The following is a 15,815-nucleotide window of genomic DNA, read 5'->3' as shown; positions in this document are numbered from 1 at the left end:
AAGCCTATGGGAAGAATTAATGATGTTCTTATTCTTGCAAATAGGAATTATGTGCCCATAGATTTTATTGTTCTTGATATTGATTGCAATCCGTCTTGCCCAATTATTCTTGGTAGACCGTTTTTACGCACTATCAGTGCCGTGATTGATATGAAAGAAGGCAATATTAAGTTCCAATTTCCTTTGGGGAAAGGTATGGAACACTTTCCTAGAACAAGAATTAAGCCACCTTATGAATCAATCATGAGGGCATCTTATGGATCTAGAACCAAAGATGACAAAACTTAGATCCTTGCCTTACGCCTAGCTAAGGGCGTAAAACTATAGCGCTTGTTGGGAGGCAACCCAATGAATAAAATTTATTTTTGCTTTTTATTTTCTGTTCTTGTGTGTCAGCACAATTATGCTACTGTTATGATTATGTTTTTTGTGTTGTAATTAGTGTTTGTGCCAAGTAAAGCCTTTAGGATCTTCTTGTGTGATAGTTTTTTTTTGACCAGAAACAGTAGGAAAGGCTCCTACTGTGTAAATATATTAAAGTAAAGGATCTGTACAAGGTGAATATTTACATCATGGGGGGGGGGGGGTAGGTTAGACCACTTTGGATCCCACCCAGAAGAAAATAGAAAGAGGGGCCTAGTGTAAAGAGTTTACAAAATCCAGCACGAGAGGCCTATTTGCTTCTTTGACCCTATGTTGCAGAAGTTCAAAGTCTTTCTTGAATCTATCTAGCCACGATCGGAAGGAAGGATCGATTGATCTGAAATGCTTGTTGTTTCTTTCCTTCCAAATGCTCCACGCCGCCACAGCAAATTTTTCAAACAGCATGGGCGTAGGGTGGTTTGTTTTTTGGTCTTCAATAGCTTGCACCCTATCGGCGAAAGGTTCCCAATTGATATCCAGGGCTCGCCATCATCGCTTACTAAACGTGCACGTAAAAATCATGTGCTCAACTGTTTCCTCGATGTTGCGCCCACACAGCAGACAGTTGTGATCGTCACCGATGTTGTAATGGCGTCTTTTCAGCATATTCCTAGTGTTCAGCCTGTCGTGGAGGAGTAGCCAAGCAAAGACTTTCAACTTCATAGTACATTTAGACCTCCAAAGCCAGTCAAAAACTTTATGAGCTTGGACCTCCCGAAAGAAGAATTGGTAGTAGTCCGTTGATTTGTCAATAGTTTTGCCCCAAACATAGCTCCAGACATCCGAAGCAGAGGACGTGGGTTGGAAAGATGAGGCGATCATCTGAATGTGCCTGACCTCGTCGAACGCTTGGGGGGAGAGTGGCAGGTGAAAGGCCATTCGAAGAGACGTGCTCCCCAAGAAATCGCGGACAGAAATATCTTCATTGATTGCGTGCGAGAAAGCCCGAGGATGTGAGTCTAGGAGCAGTTGATTAGCCCAGAGATCTTTCCAAAAGAGGGTAGTGGAGCCACACACAATATTAACATGAGAAATCCTGCGAAACGTCGGCGTGAGCTTAAGTATGTCATGCCACCAGAAAGAGCCAACCGGATCCACAGCGTGCGGGATTTTCTGGTCATAGTATGTGTCCTTGTAAGTTGCACCCAGGGAATATCCAGCTTGTTATAAAACTTGTGTAAGAACTTCAAGAGAAGAGCTTCATTCTGGATCTTGAGGTTTATCACACCAAGCCCTCCTTTCTTCTTCGGCTTACAAACCATGTCCCAAGCTGCAAGTGAGTTGGATTTCTCGCCTTGATCAATTTTTTTGACCCAGAGGCATCTTCTCTTGATTTTATCCAGTATATCAATGAGTTTAGGTGGGAACTTGAGCGTACACACAGCATAAATGAGTAGAGGCGTGACTGTGGTGTTGAGCAGTGTAAGCTTCCCAGCATACGACATGAGTGAGAGCATGGAAGAAAGGTTTCGTTCCACATTGCTAACCAGAGGCATAAAATCATGAAGCGTTAGTCGGGAGGTGCCTAGGGGCAGGCCGAGGTAAGTGAAGGGCATGGATCCAATAGAACATCCGAAGATTGAGGCAATATCTGCAGCCATTTGTGGGTCCAAGTTGATGGGGATTAATGTGGATTTATGGAAGTTAATCTTCAGGCCAATGGACTGGGCATAATCAGATAGAATGTTCTTGATGATCACAACTTGTCTAGGGCAGGCAGGCATGAGGAGTATTGTGTCATCTGCGTATTGGACGATCGGGTAATCCATATTACCATTGGAGGGGAATGGTAGATGAATTAGACCTCTCCTGAAGGCATCATTAATAGCTGATTGCAGAAGATCCGTAGCGAGGACGAAAATGAGAGGTGAAAGGGGGTCTCCCTGTCTGACACCACGTCTGCAGTGAAACTGACGGCCCGGCTGTGGCACCCCGGCTCAGCGAAAACCGGAACGCCCCGTATTCCAGCCCAGAGATCGAGGAGAAGTCTTTTGGAATACGGCACTGCTTAGCATAGAACAAACCAGCTTTCTATTATATCACGAATATGAATACAAGGTCTCCGATATTACAATGAATAACACCGACACGGCGACACTACGCCATCCTCAGTTGCTCTATGCAAGCAGCAGAACAACTCGAAGCAGCGGAATAACTCTAGCAGCGGAACAATGACGACGGTGGTGAACTCCAATCCGCAGGGACTCTGGCTGGAACGCTTATCCTAGCTCGCAAACAAAGAATCCATGGCAAACAAGCATGCAATCCAGGCACGACCTGCAAGCTGGCATGACACGCCAGGTCAGTACATTGAATGTACTTACAAGCTCACAATTAACCAGAAGCATTCAAGACAAACAACAGCATGGAATTACAAGTTAAGCAGGAATTAACATGAGATCCTTATAACAACATGGCATGAGCAACATGACATCCAAAGTAATACTCCAAAATAATACCAGACCATCATGAAAATAATCATAATAGCCACTAAGAATCCAAAGGCAACATGAACATGATACAGGTAAAACAACATGAGCATAGCATGAGCATATGAGTCTGACGATACTAGCATGCAACATGATGACACTATATGCATTATTTATTTTGCTCGGGTTACTACGTAACCATCACATGCCTCACTTACCAACCTCGGACATCACACGATTATCTCAGGATCAAATCAAGCTTGGTATAAACAATACCGTAGTAATCATTAAATGACCACAAGGAGCTTGATATTTACCCATGATTCTCGCACAACATCGCTAATATACAATAACTCGGTATCCTCGATACCACCGTGATCCTTCCGGCGATCACAACCCCAACCAACACTTGGTCTCAAACCGTGATCCTTACGGCGATCACAACCACGACCAATATTTGGCCCGTGATCCTTACGGCGATCACAACCAACTTATCTCATCATCAAACCGGGGTTGTTATTAATCAAGTTATTATTAATACTGTTGACTCATGGTGGGACCGACACGAACTGGGCCCTTATCCGCGGGCGTGGCTATCGATAGATTTAATATACACTCTGCAGAGGTTAGCACACTGTACCCACACCACGGAACCCATGGCCTCGCACTCCCATTCGGGTGGACCGACGGCGTTCCGGCAAAACCGATCTACTGTCGTGACATTCTCCCGGCCACTCCGACCAAATCCCCAACGGGCTAGTCCTGGGTGGCCCCGTGTCTACCAAAGACACCCCGACCACCGTCGTGGTCAAAACACTCCCACTCGGGGACTGGATCCATAAAACTAAAAACAACGAGCACACAAGGTTATGTCTGCCTACCTGATCAGGGTAAGCACGCCCATAACCTTCCCTCGTGGGAGGCACCGGCGAGATGCACGACAATAGACCCAGTTAGGACCTCACCCATACGGTAAGCGTGGTTGCACTGGTCAGTTTCGATCTGGCGGCACCATGACTCAGCCAACAGTTGTTCAAGTTCAATTAAATCCGGTTAACTTGAATGCAATATGCTGAGCCATGATAAAGTAACATGATGCATTTACAATGCACGAGCATGATATCAACATAATCATGAGGGTACAACATAACTATCCACCATATCAACAATGAATCATATCCAACTGAACATGGCATAATGACGAGCCCATACGGTAAGCGTGGTTGCACTGGTCAGTTTCGATCTAGCGGCACCCTGACTCAGCCAACAGTTGTTCAAGTTCAATTAAATCCGGTTAACTTGAATGCAATATGCTGAGCCATGATAAAGTAACATGATGCATTTACAATGCATGAGCATGATATCAACATAATCATGAGGGTACAACATAACTATCCACCATATTAACAATGAATCATATCCAACTGAACATGGCATAATGACGAGCATAAATATTACAAGTGCAACACTACTCATAACATAACATGACCACTAGCATCAACAATAAATACCATGCAAGAACATATCAATAGTGCTATCATGCAAGCATTTAACCAACTGGTTGCAATAGAACATGTATAGGAACAGTACTCGAGACAGATAGCTGTCATGCACCGAAGACCATCACCAACATCAACATGTACTACTAGCAAGCATAAGCATATGAAGGAACAGTAGCAACTAGCAGGGCATGACAACTAGGTGCATGACAACATAGCAAGAAAGTAAGCACTAACCCAAAAGCATTACCGAAACAACGATAACCATCTTTTAAACAAGCAAACATTTATTCAATATTCAAGTTGAAAACCATGGCTACTGCATGACTATCATGCAAGTGGGTATTGTGGCTTGCCTGTGGATGAAGAAGGCACCGGGGAGAAGTGCGGTGAAGCCGCGGAAAGATTTGCCGGAAACAGTTCTCTCTCGGAGGGGCTGTTTACATGCAAGGGCAAAAAGGTCCTTTTCACAGTGTCAAACCATAGTGAAAATGAAACCAACAGAACGGGCTCGACGAAACGAACAAGTAGGCTTTGGATTCACCTCATTTGGAGTTACGGATAAAAAGTTATGAGGTGTTTTCTGCCAGGGACCCATCTGTAATGAAAAGATTTCCAGATTGGACTTAGGCAGAAAAACAGAAGGCGTACTTCAGCAAATACGCTTTCCTAACGCGAAAGCGTACTTTCAGCCGAAGCACCCGGAGAATATGCTTTCAATGGATGAAGACGTACTCACCAGAACTGCGTGTCCACTTATCCACGTCAGCAGGCGCCTCGTGCGGCTGACGGGTGGGACCCGCGTTGACCTTCTCTCTCCTCCCTCTCCTCCTCTTCTTCCCCCGACGCGCGCTGAGGCAGAGGCGAGACTGGCCGCCCTGACAACGATCGCCAGCGACTCCGGCCACCGTAGGCGGCGCTCGACCTACCCACGTGCTCAGGGCGACGAGGCCGACCCGCTCCAGGACATAACGAACCTCGAGGAGGGCGGAGGGGGCTTCGGGTGGGATTTGGCTACAGGGCTGCGGGGCACTCTGGCGAGGGGAAAGGAGTTGGGGCGAGTTGCTAGACTTCGGGGAGGCTATTGGTGGGGACAGAACGGAGGGGAAGGGCTCGGCTTGCCCGAATCGAAGAGGGGCAGAGGCGGCGGCCATGGCGGCAAGGGCGGGCTCAGGAGCTCTGGGAGCTCGAATGAGAGGTCGGGGAGGGGTAGAGGAGTGTGAGAAGGCTGCTCGTGAGCTCGAAACACTCGGGGGAGGGCCATTTATAGGCGGGGTGAGGGAGGCCGAGCTGGCACCGCCGCGGACGCGTGTCCGGTGCCGCGGACGCTTGCCCGGGCGCTCGAGCTCGGGGGCAGGCGACGAGGGAGGCACAGTAGAGGTTCTCACGGGGCAGAGGAGGCCAAGGGGCGTAGGGAGGAAGACGACGGTGACGCGAAGATCCAAAGCTCCACTGTGCTCTCGTGGGCGCGCGGCGGCTGGCGTCGGTGGGGAAGCGGACGGAGGGGGAGAGGGGTCCAGGGGAACGGCGACGACAAGAGGAAGACAGTGGACATGCCCATGCTCGCTGAGACACCGAGCAGAGGAGGGGCCCGAGCAAGAAGCCATTCTGGACGCGGCCATTGCACGCCAGGGCGGTGGTCACCGCGCGCACTGGTGCACACAGCGCGTTCTGGCCGGGCCGACCATGTCCCGTGGAATGACCCTAGTGACCTTAGTCTAAATGAAGAAATAAATCAATCTAGGGGCAAAGAAGAGATTTGCAGATGGCCCCAAAGCAAACCAGCAGCCAAGTGTTTGTGCTGTGCAGTGGGGACACCAGCTAGGTAACTCAGTAAAATCTTTGTTTGGTAATGATCATACACTAAGGTGACTACGATCACAGGAAATCAGCTTAAGATGGCCAGAAATGGGAATTTGGATGATGCACTCACATAGTTGCATCACTTGAGCTGTAAATGGTTATGGCCCAATGATTTGAAGATATACAGATGCCCAAGGAGTTTCATGCCATTTGGATGAACCAAAATAGCACTTGCTTTAGAAAGATTTATTCTGACCAGAAACTTGGCAAAATTTCACAGGGAAAATTGTCCAAGGGATTGAGCCACAACTTGGTGGTGGGAAGTTATATGAATACTAGAAGGCCTAGAAAAATTAGCAGCCATAATGGAGCAAGATAAAATATACTTGCTTCACAAACTGAAATTTTGACCAGAAACTAAGAATTGAAGCTGAGCTCACATGGTGGCATGACATGAGCTCTACTTTGGTGGAGGGCTATGATATGATGATACGAAGGATCATGCAAAATGGCAACTCATTTGGATATGCCTAGTCTGTACCTCGTTCACAAAGCTTCTTTCTGGACAGAAACTTTGGAAAATCATAATTAAATAATTACTAGGCAAATGAGGTTGCATTTTGGCATGTGGCAATTATATGGGCATGAAAAGATGTCCAAGGAGTTTTAGGTCAATTGGGCAAAGGAAAATGGCACTTGCTTCACAATGTGCCTTTTAGGGCAGAAATAGCATATGAATTATTGGAGGATTATTTTTGAACATGGAAATGAAACGTTTTGCCATCTTTGATCAAGATATGACCCAAACAATTTATGAAAATTATTTGGGAATTTTAGGAGTGAGGGAAATATAGGTTGCTTCACAGCCTAGGGCAATTTGAGTTACTCCTTTGATAGAAAAGGAATATTCCCAATAAAAGAATATTGGGATTTGGGCTAGGATGAAAATGACAGGGTCTAGGGAAAGATTTGGGAATAACAAGCCACTCTGGAAGCAAAGAAGAGTTTATCTTCTTCAGTTTCCAGACCACAAAGCCACGAAAAAGAAAAACTCAGGCAAAAACCTCGGAAGAACAAAAGAAAAAGAAAGGGACAAAATTCAGGCTGTCACAAACCTTACCCCCTTAAAGAAATCTCGTCCTCGAGATTTGGTTGCTCAGGGAACAAGTATGAAGATACTGACTTAAGGAAACCGCTTCCAACTCGGGTATCCTTTTTTCTTATTTTTGTTCCCACTAAATTTTTATCTGACTGGCCCTGGGGTGGTTTGCTTTAATATATCCATATTCTGACAGATCTCACCTTGCTTGTTCATGCTTATACAGGCTCCAATTTCTTTTTAGATCTGCTGACTTAACTAACTGTGATTGATCCTCACGACTGAAATATATGTCGGCCTCACAAATCCAAGAGTGATTTCCGCTGGGTGTGTCATCCGGCACTGACAATCTTTCATGAAGTGGTGATCAGATTTTTCTAGTGGACCCCCAAGCTCTAACTCCTTGCATTGGGTTTCTCCACTAAATGCAGGTGCTTCAGGTTCGAATCAGTGAGTTGGGTCATAACCGCTTTCCTGACAGATTCTGGCTTATCTCGGAAGTTTCTGATTCATCTTAACTGGTTCCACTGTCTTGAGTATCGGATCCGTACCAAATATTTGATTGTTGCCTGTCGTGGCTAGCATAAGAGTTTGACCTGTAGGATAATATCTGCAGACTTGACTGATGGTGGTTCTGCACCACGCGGGTCTTGCAACAATTTTCATACCCACATCACTGGTCTGGATCCTTGACTGAAAGAGCTGGGTCATATTGCCTTTTTTTTGTATCACCATAGGTACTGTCGGTGCAATTTTTTTTTTGCAATTGCAGCTTATCCTCATTTTTCTGACAAGGTACCCCATTAAATGGCAGTTTCAACTTCCCTCAAGTTCTGACTGATTCTTGCTTCTGACCAAAATGTTGCGGATCTGATTCTTGGGATTTGCTGCCATATGCTATCAATTCACAGCATACTACCTTGTACCAATGTCTTACTAAGGAAGATTGGCTGGCTTGTGCTTGAAACTTTCATTGGACAGCTTGCTGAAGAAGACTGGGTATCGTGCTTCAGAAGCTTACCCCCTTAAAGACGTTGCCGGGGAAAAACTCAGTACCATATGCTAGAATCTTTAGCGGTTGCTTACTGAAGAAGGCAGAGTACCTTGTACGGGAAATCATCCATGTATCATACTGAAGAAGATAGATGAATCTTGCCTTGGAAGCTTTTCGGGTATCTTGCGAGGGAAGATTGGGTTGTTTACACCAGAAGCTTCTTATTGTGATATGCGGACCGATTTCCACATATATAACCATCTTAATATTTTTGTTATTGATTTCTTTTATGAAACGGGATTTTGCAGGACTATCCTCCTTTCTGAGTACATGCCATATTTTTGCTTGCTTCCAGGTACATCGGGTTCCAAAATCATCCTCAACGAAAAATTAAACTTGTATCTGAGCCATACCTTTGATAATATTTTGTCAACCTTGCACACAATTTATCTTCTTGCTGATTTGATCATTTCTGCTATGAGGAGTGCACGCTGAGAGAGACTTGACTTTCAGTAACATGATCAGATATCCCCCAATCTGAATGCAGTCGGCTGAGAATTCCATGCTGCTGTGAGGAGTGCACATTAATGCAAACATTATACTGACATTTCACCCAGGATTTTCTTTTGTATTCAGATGAGCTATTTCCAATTTCACTGCAGTCTGCTGACAATTCCATTCTGTTTAGCTGAGTTTCCAAATATATGCATTTCTTGCTGACTCTTCAGGTCCGGTGTCGGCTGACGAGCAACTTTAATAGGGGAATTTTTTTAACACCGAAGGCCCAAAGAAAGAAACAAAAGAAACGACAAAAACAAAAGCACACAAACATACTACTAATATAATTAATCAAGCAATCATCACATATTACTGCTACTCACACCATAATATGCATGCACACCTAAGCACACAAATCGTGCGGAAACTCCGGTATTACGGTCTAATATGCTGTGGTGGTGTGCACGAAAATTATATCCATGTGTGGAAGGAGTTGGCGTAACCGAAGCTACACCAAGCACTGGCTGAACAGTGGCCGGATCTGGATGGATACACAGGTGAGAACGGACTTGACGATCAAGTAGCGAGACACAAAAGTCACGACTTCCTCATCATCAAGCGTACGAAGGGAATCATAGATTTCCAAAGAATGATATGACAGGGCAAGATAACAGTGGAAGACTAGGTTTAATAGCATTGCCCTTTTCTGATAACAAAGATCAGCAAGGGTTGCCAAGGGGACGAGATGGAGAGCCTGGATGATGATGTGGTTGCATCACACCGAAGAGCAGGCATGCTATGAAAGAGGGTGCAGGTAGTGGATCGAAACCGATGCCACCTACACTCACAAGATTAACCGTTAGTGACAAAATAATAATCTATATGCATGCTGTGCGACAAACAAATGCAACAATCAAGTGCAACAAACCAACTGGGGTCTATACTACCGCTTTCTAACGTTCGCGCAGGCTAAGGCATCCTACAGCCAGACTTGCTCTGATACCAAGCGCTGTGGCACCCCGGCTCAGAGAAAACCGGAACGCCCCGTATTCCAGCCTAGAGATTGAGGAGAAGTCTTCTAGAATACGGCACTGCTTAGCATAGAACAAACCAGCTTTCTATTATATCACGAATATGAATACAAGGTCTCCGATATTACAATGAATAACATCGGCACGACGACACTACGCCATCCTCAGTTGCTCTATGCAAGCAGCAGAACAACTCGAAGCAGCGGAATAACTCTAGCAGCGGAACAACGACGACGGTGGTGAACTCCAATCCGCAGGGACTCTGGCTGGAACGCTTATCCTAGCTCGCAAATAAAGAATCCATGGCAAACAAGCATGCAATCCAGGCATGACCTGCAAGCTGGCATGACACGCCAGGTCAGTACATTGAATGTACTTGCAAGCTCACAATTAACCAGAAGCATTCAAGACAAACAACAGCATGGCAATTACAAGTTAAGCAGGAATTAACATGAGATCCTTATAACAACATGGCATGAGCAACATGACATCCAAAGTAATACTCCAAAATAATACCAGCTACCATAATGAAAATAATCATAATAGCCACTAAGAATCCAAAGGCAACATGAACATGACACAGGTAAAACAACATGAGCATAGCATGAGCATATGAGTCTGACGATACTAGCATGCAACATGATGACACTATATGCATTATTTATTTTGCTCGGGTTACTACGTAACCATCACAAGCCTCACTTACCAACCTCGGACATCACACGATTATCTCAGGATCAAATCAAGCTTGGTATAAACAAAATCGTAGTAATCATTAAATGACCACAAGGAGCTTGATATTTACCAATGATTCTCACACAACATCGCGAATATACAATAACTCGGTATCCTCGATACCACCGTGATCCTTCCGGCGATCACAACCACGACCAACACTTGGTCTCAAACCGTGATCCTTACGGCGATCACAACCACGACCAATATTTGGCCCGTGATCCTTACGGCGATCACAACCAACTTATCTCATCATCAAACCGGGGTTGTTATTAATCAAGTTATTATTAATACTGTTGACTCACGGTGGGACCGACACGAACTGGGCCCTTATCCGCGGGCGCGGCTATCGATAGATTTAATATACACTCTGCAGAGGTTAGCACACTGTACCCACACCACGGAACCCATAGCCTCGCACTCCCATTCTTGGGTACCAACAGCGTTCCGACAAAACCGATCTACTGCCGTGACATTCTCCCGGCCACTCCGACCAAATCCCCAACGGGCTAGTCCTGGGTGGCCCCGTGTCTACCAAAGACACCCCGACCACCGTCGTGGTCAAAACACTCCCACTCGGGGACTGGATCCATAAAACTAAAAACAACAAGCACACAAGGTTATGTCTGCCTACCTGATCAGGGTAAGCACGCCCATAACCTTCCCTCGTGGGAGGAACCGGCGAGATGCACGACAATAGACCCAGTTAGGACCTCACCCATACGGTAAGCGTGGTTGCACTAGTCAGTTTCGATCTGGCGGCACCATGACTCAGCCAACAGTTGTTAAAGTCCAATTAAATCCGGTTAACTTGAATGCAATATGCTAAGCCATGATAAAGTAACATGATGCATTTACAATGCATGAGCATGATATCAACATAATCATGAGGGTACAACATAACTATCCACCATATCAACAATGAATCATATCCAACTGAACATGGCATAATGACGAGCATAAATATTACAAGTGCAACACTACTCATAACATAACATGACCACTAGCATCAACAATAAATACCATGCAAGAACATATTAACAGTGCTATCATGCAAGCATTTAACCAACTGGTTGCAATAGAACATGTATAAGAACAGTACTCGGGACAGATAGCTGTCATGCACCGAAGACCATCACCAACATCAACATGTACTACTAGCAAGCATAAGCATATGAAGGAACAGTAGCAACTAGCAGGGCATGACAACTAGGTGCATGACAACATAGCAAGAAAGTAAGCACTAACCCAAAAGCATTACCGAAACAACGATAACCATCTTTTAAACAAGCAAACATTTATTCAATATTCAAGTTGAAAACCATGGCTACTGCATGACTATCATGCAAGTGGGTATTTTGGCTTGCCTGGGGATGAAGAAGGCACCGGGGAGAAGTGCGGTGAAGCCGCGGAAAGATTTGCCGGAGACAGTTCTCTCTCGGAGGGGCTGTTTACGTGCAAGGGCAAAAAGTTCATTTTCACAGTGTCAAACCATAGTGAAAATGAAACCAACAGAACGGGCTGGACGAAACGAAGAAGTAGGCTTTGGATTCACCTCATTTGGAGTTACGGATAAAAAGTTATGAGGTGTTTTCTGCCAGGGACCCATCTGTAATGAAAAGATTTTCAGACTGGACTTAGGCAGAAAAATAGAAGGCGTACTTCAGCAAATACGCTTTCCTAACGCGAAAGCGTACTTTCAGCCGAAGCACCCGGAGAATACCGTTTCAACGCATGAAGACGTACTCACCAGAACTGCGTGTCCACTTATCCACGTCAGCAGGCGCATCGTGCGGCTGACGGGTGGGACCCACGTTGACCTTCTCTCTCCTCCCTCTCATCCTCTTCTTCCCCCGACGCGCGCTGAGGCAGAGGCGAGACCGGCCGCCCCGACAACGATCGCTGACGACTCCGGCCACCGTAGGTGGCGCTCGACCTACCCACGTGCTCAGGGCGACGAGGCCGACCCGCTCTAGGACAGAACGGACCTCGAGGAGGGCGGGGTTGAGAGGCGCAAGCACTCCGGCGGAGGGGGCTTCGGGTGGGATTTGGCTACGTGGCTGCGGGGCACTCCGGCCATGGGAAAGGAGTTGGGGCGAGTTGCTGGACTTCGGGGAGGCTATTGGTGGGGACAGAACGGAGGGGAAGGGCTCGGCTTACCCGAATCGAGGAGGGGCAGAGGCGGCGGTCATGGCGGCAAGGGCGGGCTCAGGAGCTCTTGGAGCTCGAATGAGAGGCCGGGGAGGGGTAGAGGAGTGTGGGAAGGCTGCTGGTGAGCTCGAAATGCTCGAGGGAGGGCCATTTATAGGCGGGGCGAGGGAGACCGAGCTGGCACCGCCGCGGACGCGTGCCCGCGCGCTCGAGCTCGGGGGCAGGCGACGAGGGAGGCACAGTAGAGGTTCTCACGGGGCAGAGGAGGCCAAGGGGCGCAGGGAGGAAGACGACGGTGATGGGAAGATCCAAAGCTCCACTGTGCTCTCGTGGGCGCGCGGCGGCCTGCGTCGGTGGGGAAGCGGACGGAGGGGGAGAGGGTCCCAGGGGAACGGCGACGACGAGAGGAAGACAGTGGACATGCCCGTGCTCGCTGAGACAGGGAAGAGAGGAGGGGCCCGAGCAAGAAGCCATTCTGGACGCGGCCATTGCACGCCAGGGAGGTGGTCACCGCGCGCACTGGTGCACACGGCGCGTTCTGGCCGGGCCGGCCATGTCCCGTGGAATGACCCTAGTGACCTTAGTCCAAATGAAGAAATAAATCAATCTAGGGGCAAAGAAGAGATTTGCAGATGGCCCCAAAGCAAACCAGCAACCAAGTGTTTGTGCTGTGCAGTGGGGACACCAGCTAGGTAACTCAGTAAAATCTTTGTCTGGTAATGATCATACATTAAGGTGACTACGATCACAGGAAATTAGCTTAAGAGGAGGAGTTTAAAGGGTGGTTGCTATAGAAAGTGCCATAATGGCCAGAAATGGGAATTTGGATGATGCACTCACATAGTTGCATCACTTGAGCTGCAAATGGTTATGGCCCAATGATTTGAAGACATACAGATTCCCAAGGAGTTTCATGCCATTTGGATGAACCAAAATAGCACTTGCTTTAGAAAGATTTATTCTGACCAGAAACTTGGAAAAATTCCACAGGGCAAATGGTCAAAGGTATTGAGCCACAACTTGGTGGTGGGAAGTTATATGGATACTAGAAGTCCCAGAAATATTGGCAGCCATAATGGAGCAAGATAAAATATACTTGCTTCACAAACTGAAATTTTGACCAGAAACTAAGAATTGAAGCTGAGCTCACATGGAGGCATGACATGAGCTGTACTTTGGTGGAGGGCTATGATATGATGATATGAAGGATCATGCAAAATGGCAACTCATTTGGATACGCCTAGCCTGTACCTCCTTCACAAAGCTTCTTTCTGGATAGAAACTTTGGAAAATCATAATTAAATAATTACTAGGCAAATGAGGTTGCATTTTGGCATGTGGCAATTATATGGGCATGAAAAGATGTCCAAGGAGTTTTAGGTCAATTGGGCAAAGAAAAATGGCACTTCCTTCACAATGTGCCTTTTAGGGCAGAATAGAAAATGAATTATTGGAGGATTATTTTTGAACATGGCAATGAAAAGTTTTGCCATCTTTGATCAAGATATGACCCAAAAAATTTATGAGAATTATTTGGGAATTTTAGGAGTGAGGGAAATATAGGTTGCTTCACAACATAGGGCAATTTGAGTTACTCCTTTGATAGAAAAGGAATATTCCCAATAAAAGAATATTGGGATTTGGGCTAGGATGAAAATGACAGGGTCTAGGGAAATATTTGGGAATAACAAGCCACTCTAGAAGCAAAGAAGAGTTTATCTTCTTCAGTTTCCAGACCACAAAGCCACGAAAAAGAAAAACTCAGGCAAAAACCTCGGAAGAACAAAAGAAAAAGAAAGGGTCAAAATTCAGGCTGTCACACCGGCACACCATTGAGACGAATAGACGAGCGTCCCAAGGAGAAGATCGTTCTGATCCAAGACAACCATTTGCCATTGAAACCCATGTGTTTCATAATGTTGATCATTGCTTCATGTTCAATGGTGTCGAAGGCTTTAGCAAAGTCTAGCTTCAGAAGCACAATCGGTCTTTTGGAGGCCTGGCATTGATAGATATACTGAAATGTCCAAGCCAAACAATCTTGGATGGACCGCCCTTTGATGAAACCATATTGGTTGCGATGAATGATGCGTAAGATCACCTTTTGCAGACGATTGGCCAGCAGCTTAGTGATAAGCTTGAGACAGCAGTTAAGTAAGGTGATCGGGCGATAGTCATTAACTGTGGTGGGTGATCCATTCTTGAGATGAGAGTAATTAGGCCGTCATTAATACTTTGGAGATTAAGATCACCAGCGTGGAATTGAGCGCAAAGCATATAGAAGAATTCCTTGATAATTTGCCAACAAGCTTTAAGAAATAAACCACTAAAACCATCTGGGCCAGGGGCACGATCTGCTGGCATTTCTTTGACAACCCAATCAATTTCTTCCTTTGTAAATGGATCTGTGAGGTGATCAAGGTTTGCAGTCGGTTGAATAAGGGTGGGAATATCAAAGCGCATCTGTGTAGGGTTGGACGTACCAAGCCGCTCACTGTATGCATGAAACAACAGAGCTTCTTTACCTGTATGGTCCTCTACCATCATGCCATCATAAGTTTGGAGAATAGCTACATTATTCTTCCTGTGCCGCTCAGTGGCAACTGCTTGGATAAATTTGGTGTTTTCGTCACCGAATTTAACCCAGCGGATGGTGCAACGTTTTTTCCAATACTGCTTTTGATAGTCCAACAGCCCGATGAGGTGTTTTTTGATGATCTTACGAAAGTTGCATTCAGGGTTGGTGAGAGGTCTTATGTTTTCTAGATCATCCAGCTCATTGAGCATTTTGTTTGTGTTTTCGATTGCCACCGACAACCTTGAGATATTCTCGCTCCACACTTTGAGCTCTTGTCGCAGTAGCTTGAATTTGCGGCAAAGCACCGTGGCCGCATTGGAGGAGTTGACAGGCCGAGCCCAAACCTTTTTAACAACATCCATGAATCCAGGGTGTAGTAACCAATATGCTTCAAATCTGAAAAGTTTGGCACGTGGGATTTTTGTCTCGATGCTTACCACGCAAGGAGTATGATCTGAAACCGGCTTGCAAAGAGGTTTGACAATTGTGTTTGGGTAGACAAGCGTCCAGTGCAGAGAAGTGAAGAACCAGTTGAGTTGTTCTAGCAAAGGATCTTGTTGCATATTGCTCCAAGT

The 15,815-nt window shown here is 46.1% G+C and overlaps 1 pseudogene; it reads right to left on the bottom strand.

Annotated features, from left to right (window-relative positions):
* Window positions 1–235: 235 nt before the first annotated feature.
* Window positions 236–15,602, bottom strand: LOC141023224 (uncharacterized; annotated as a pseudogene).
* Window positions 15,603–15,815: the final 213 nt, after the last annotated feature.

This window comes from Aegilops tauschii, chromosome 5 (genome assembly GCF_002575655.3).
Source record: "Aegilops tauschii subsp. strangulata cultivar AL8/78 chromosome 5, Aet v6.0, whole genome shotgun sequence".
In the NCBI taxonomy this organism is placed as follows: Eukaryota; Viridiplantae; Streptophyta; class Magnoliopsida; order Poales; family Poaceae; genus Aegilops; species Aegilops tauschii.
This window is presented reverse-complemented; position numbering and strand designations above follow the sequence as displayed.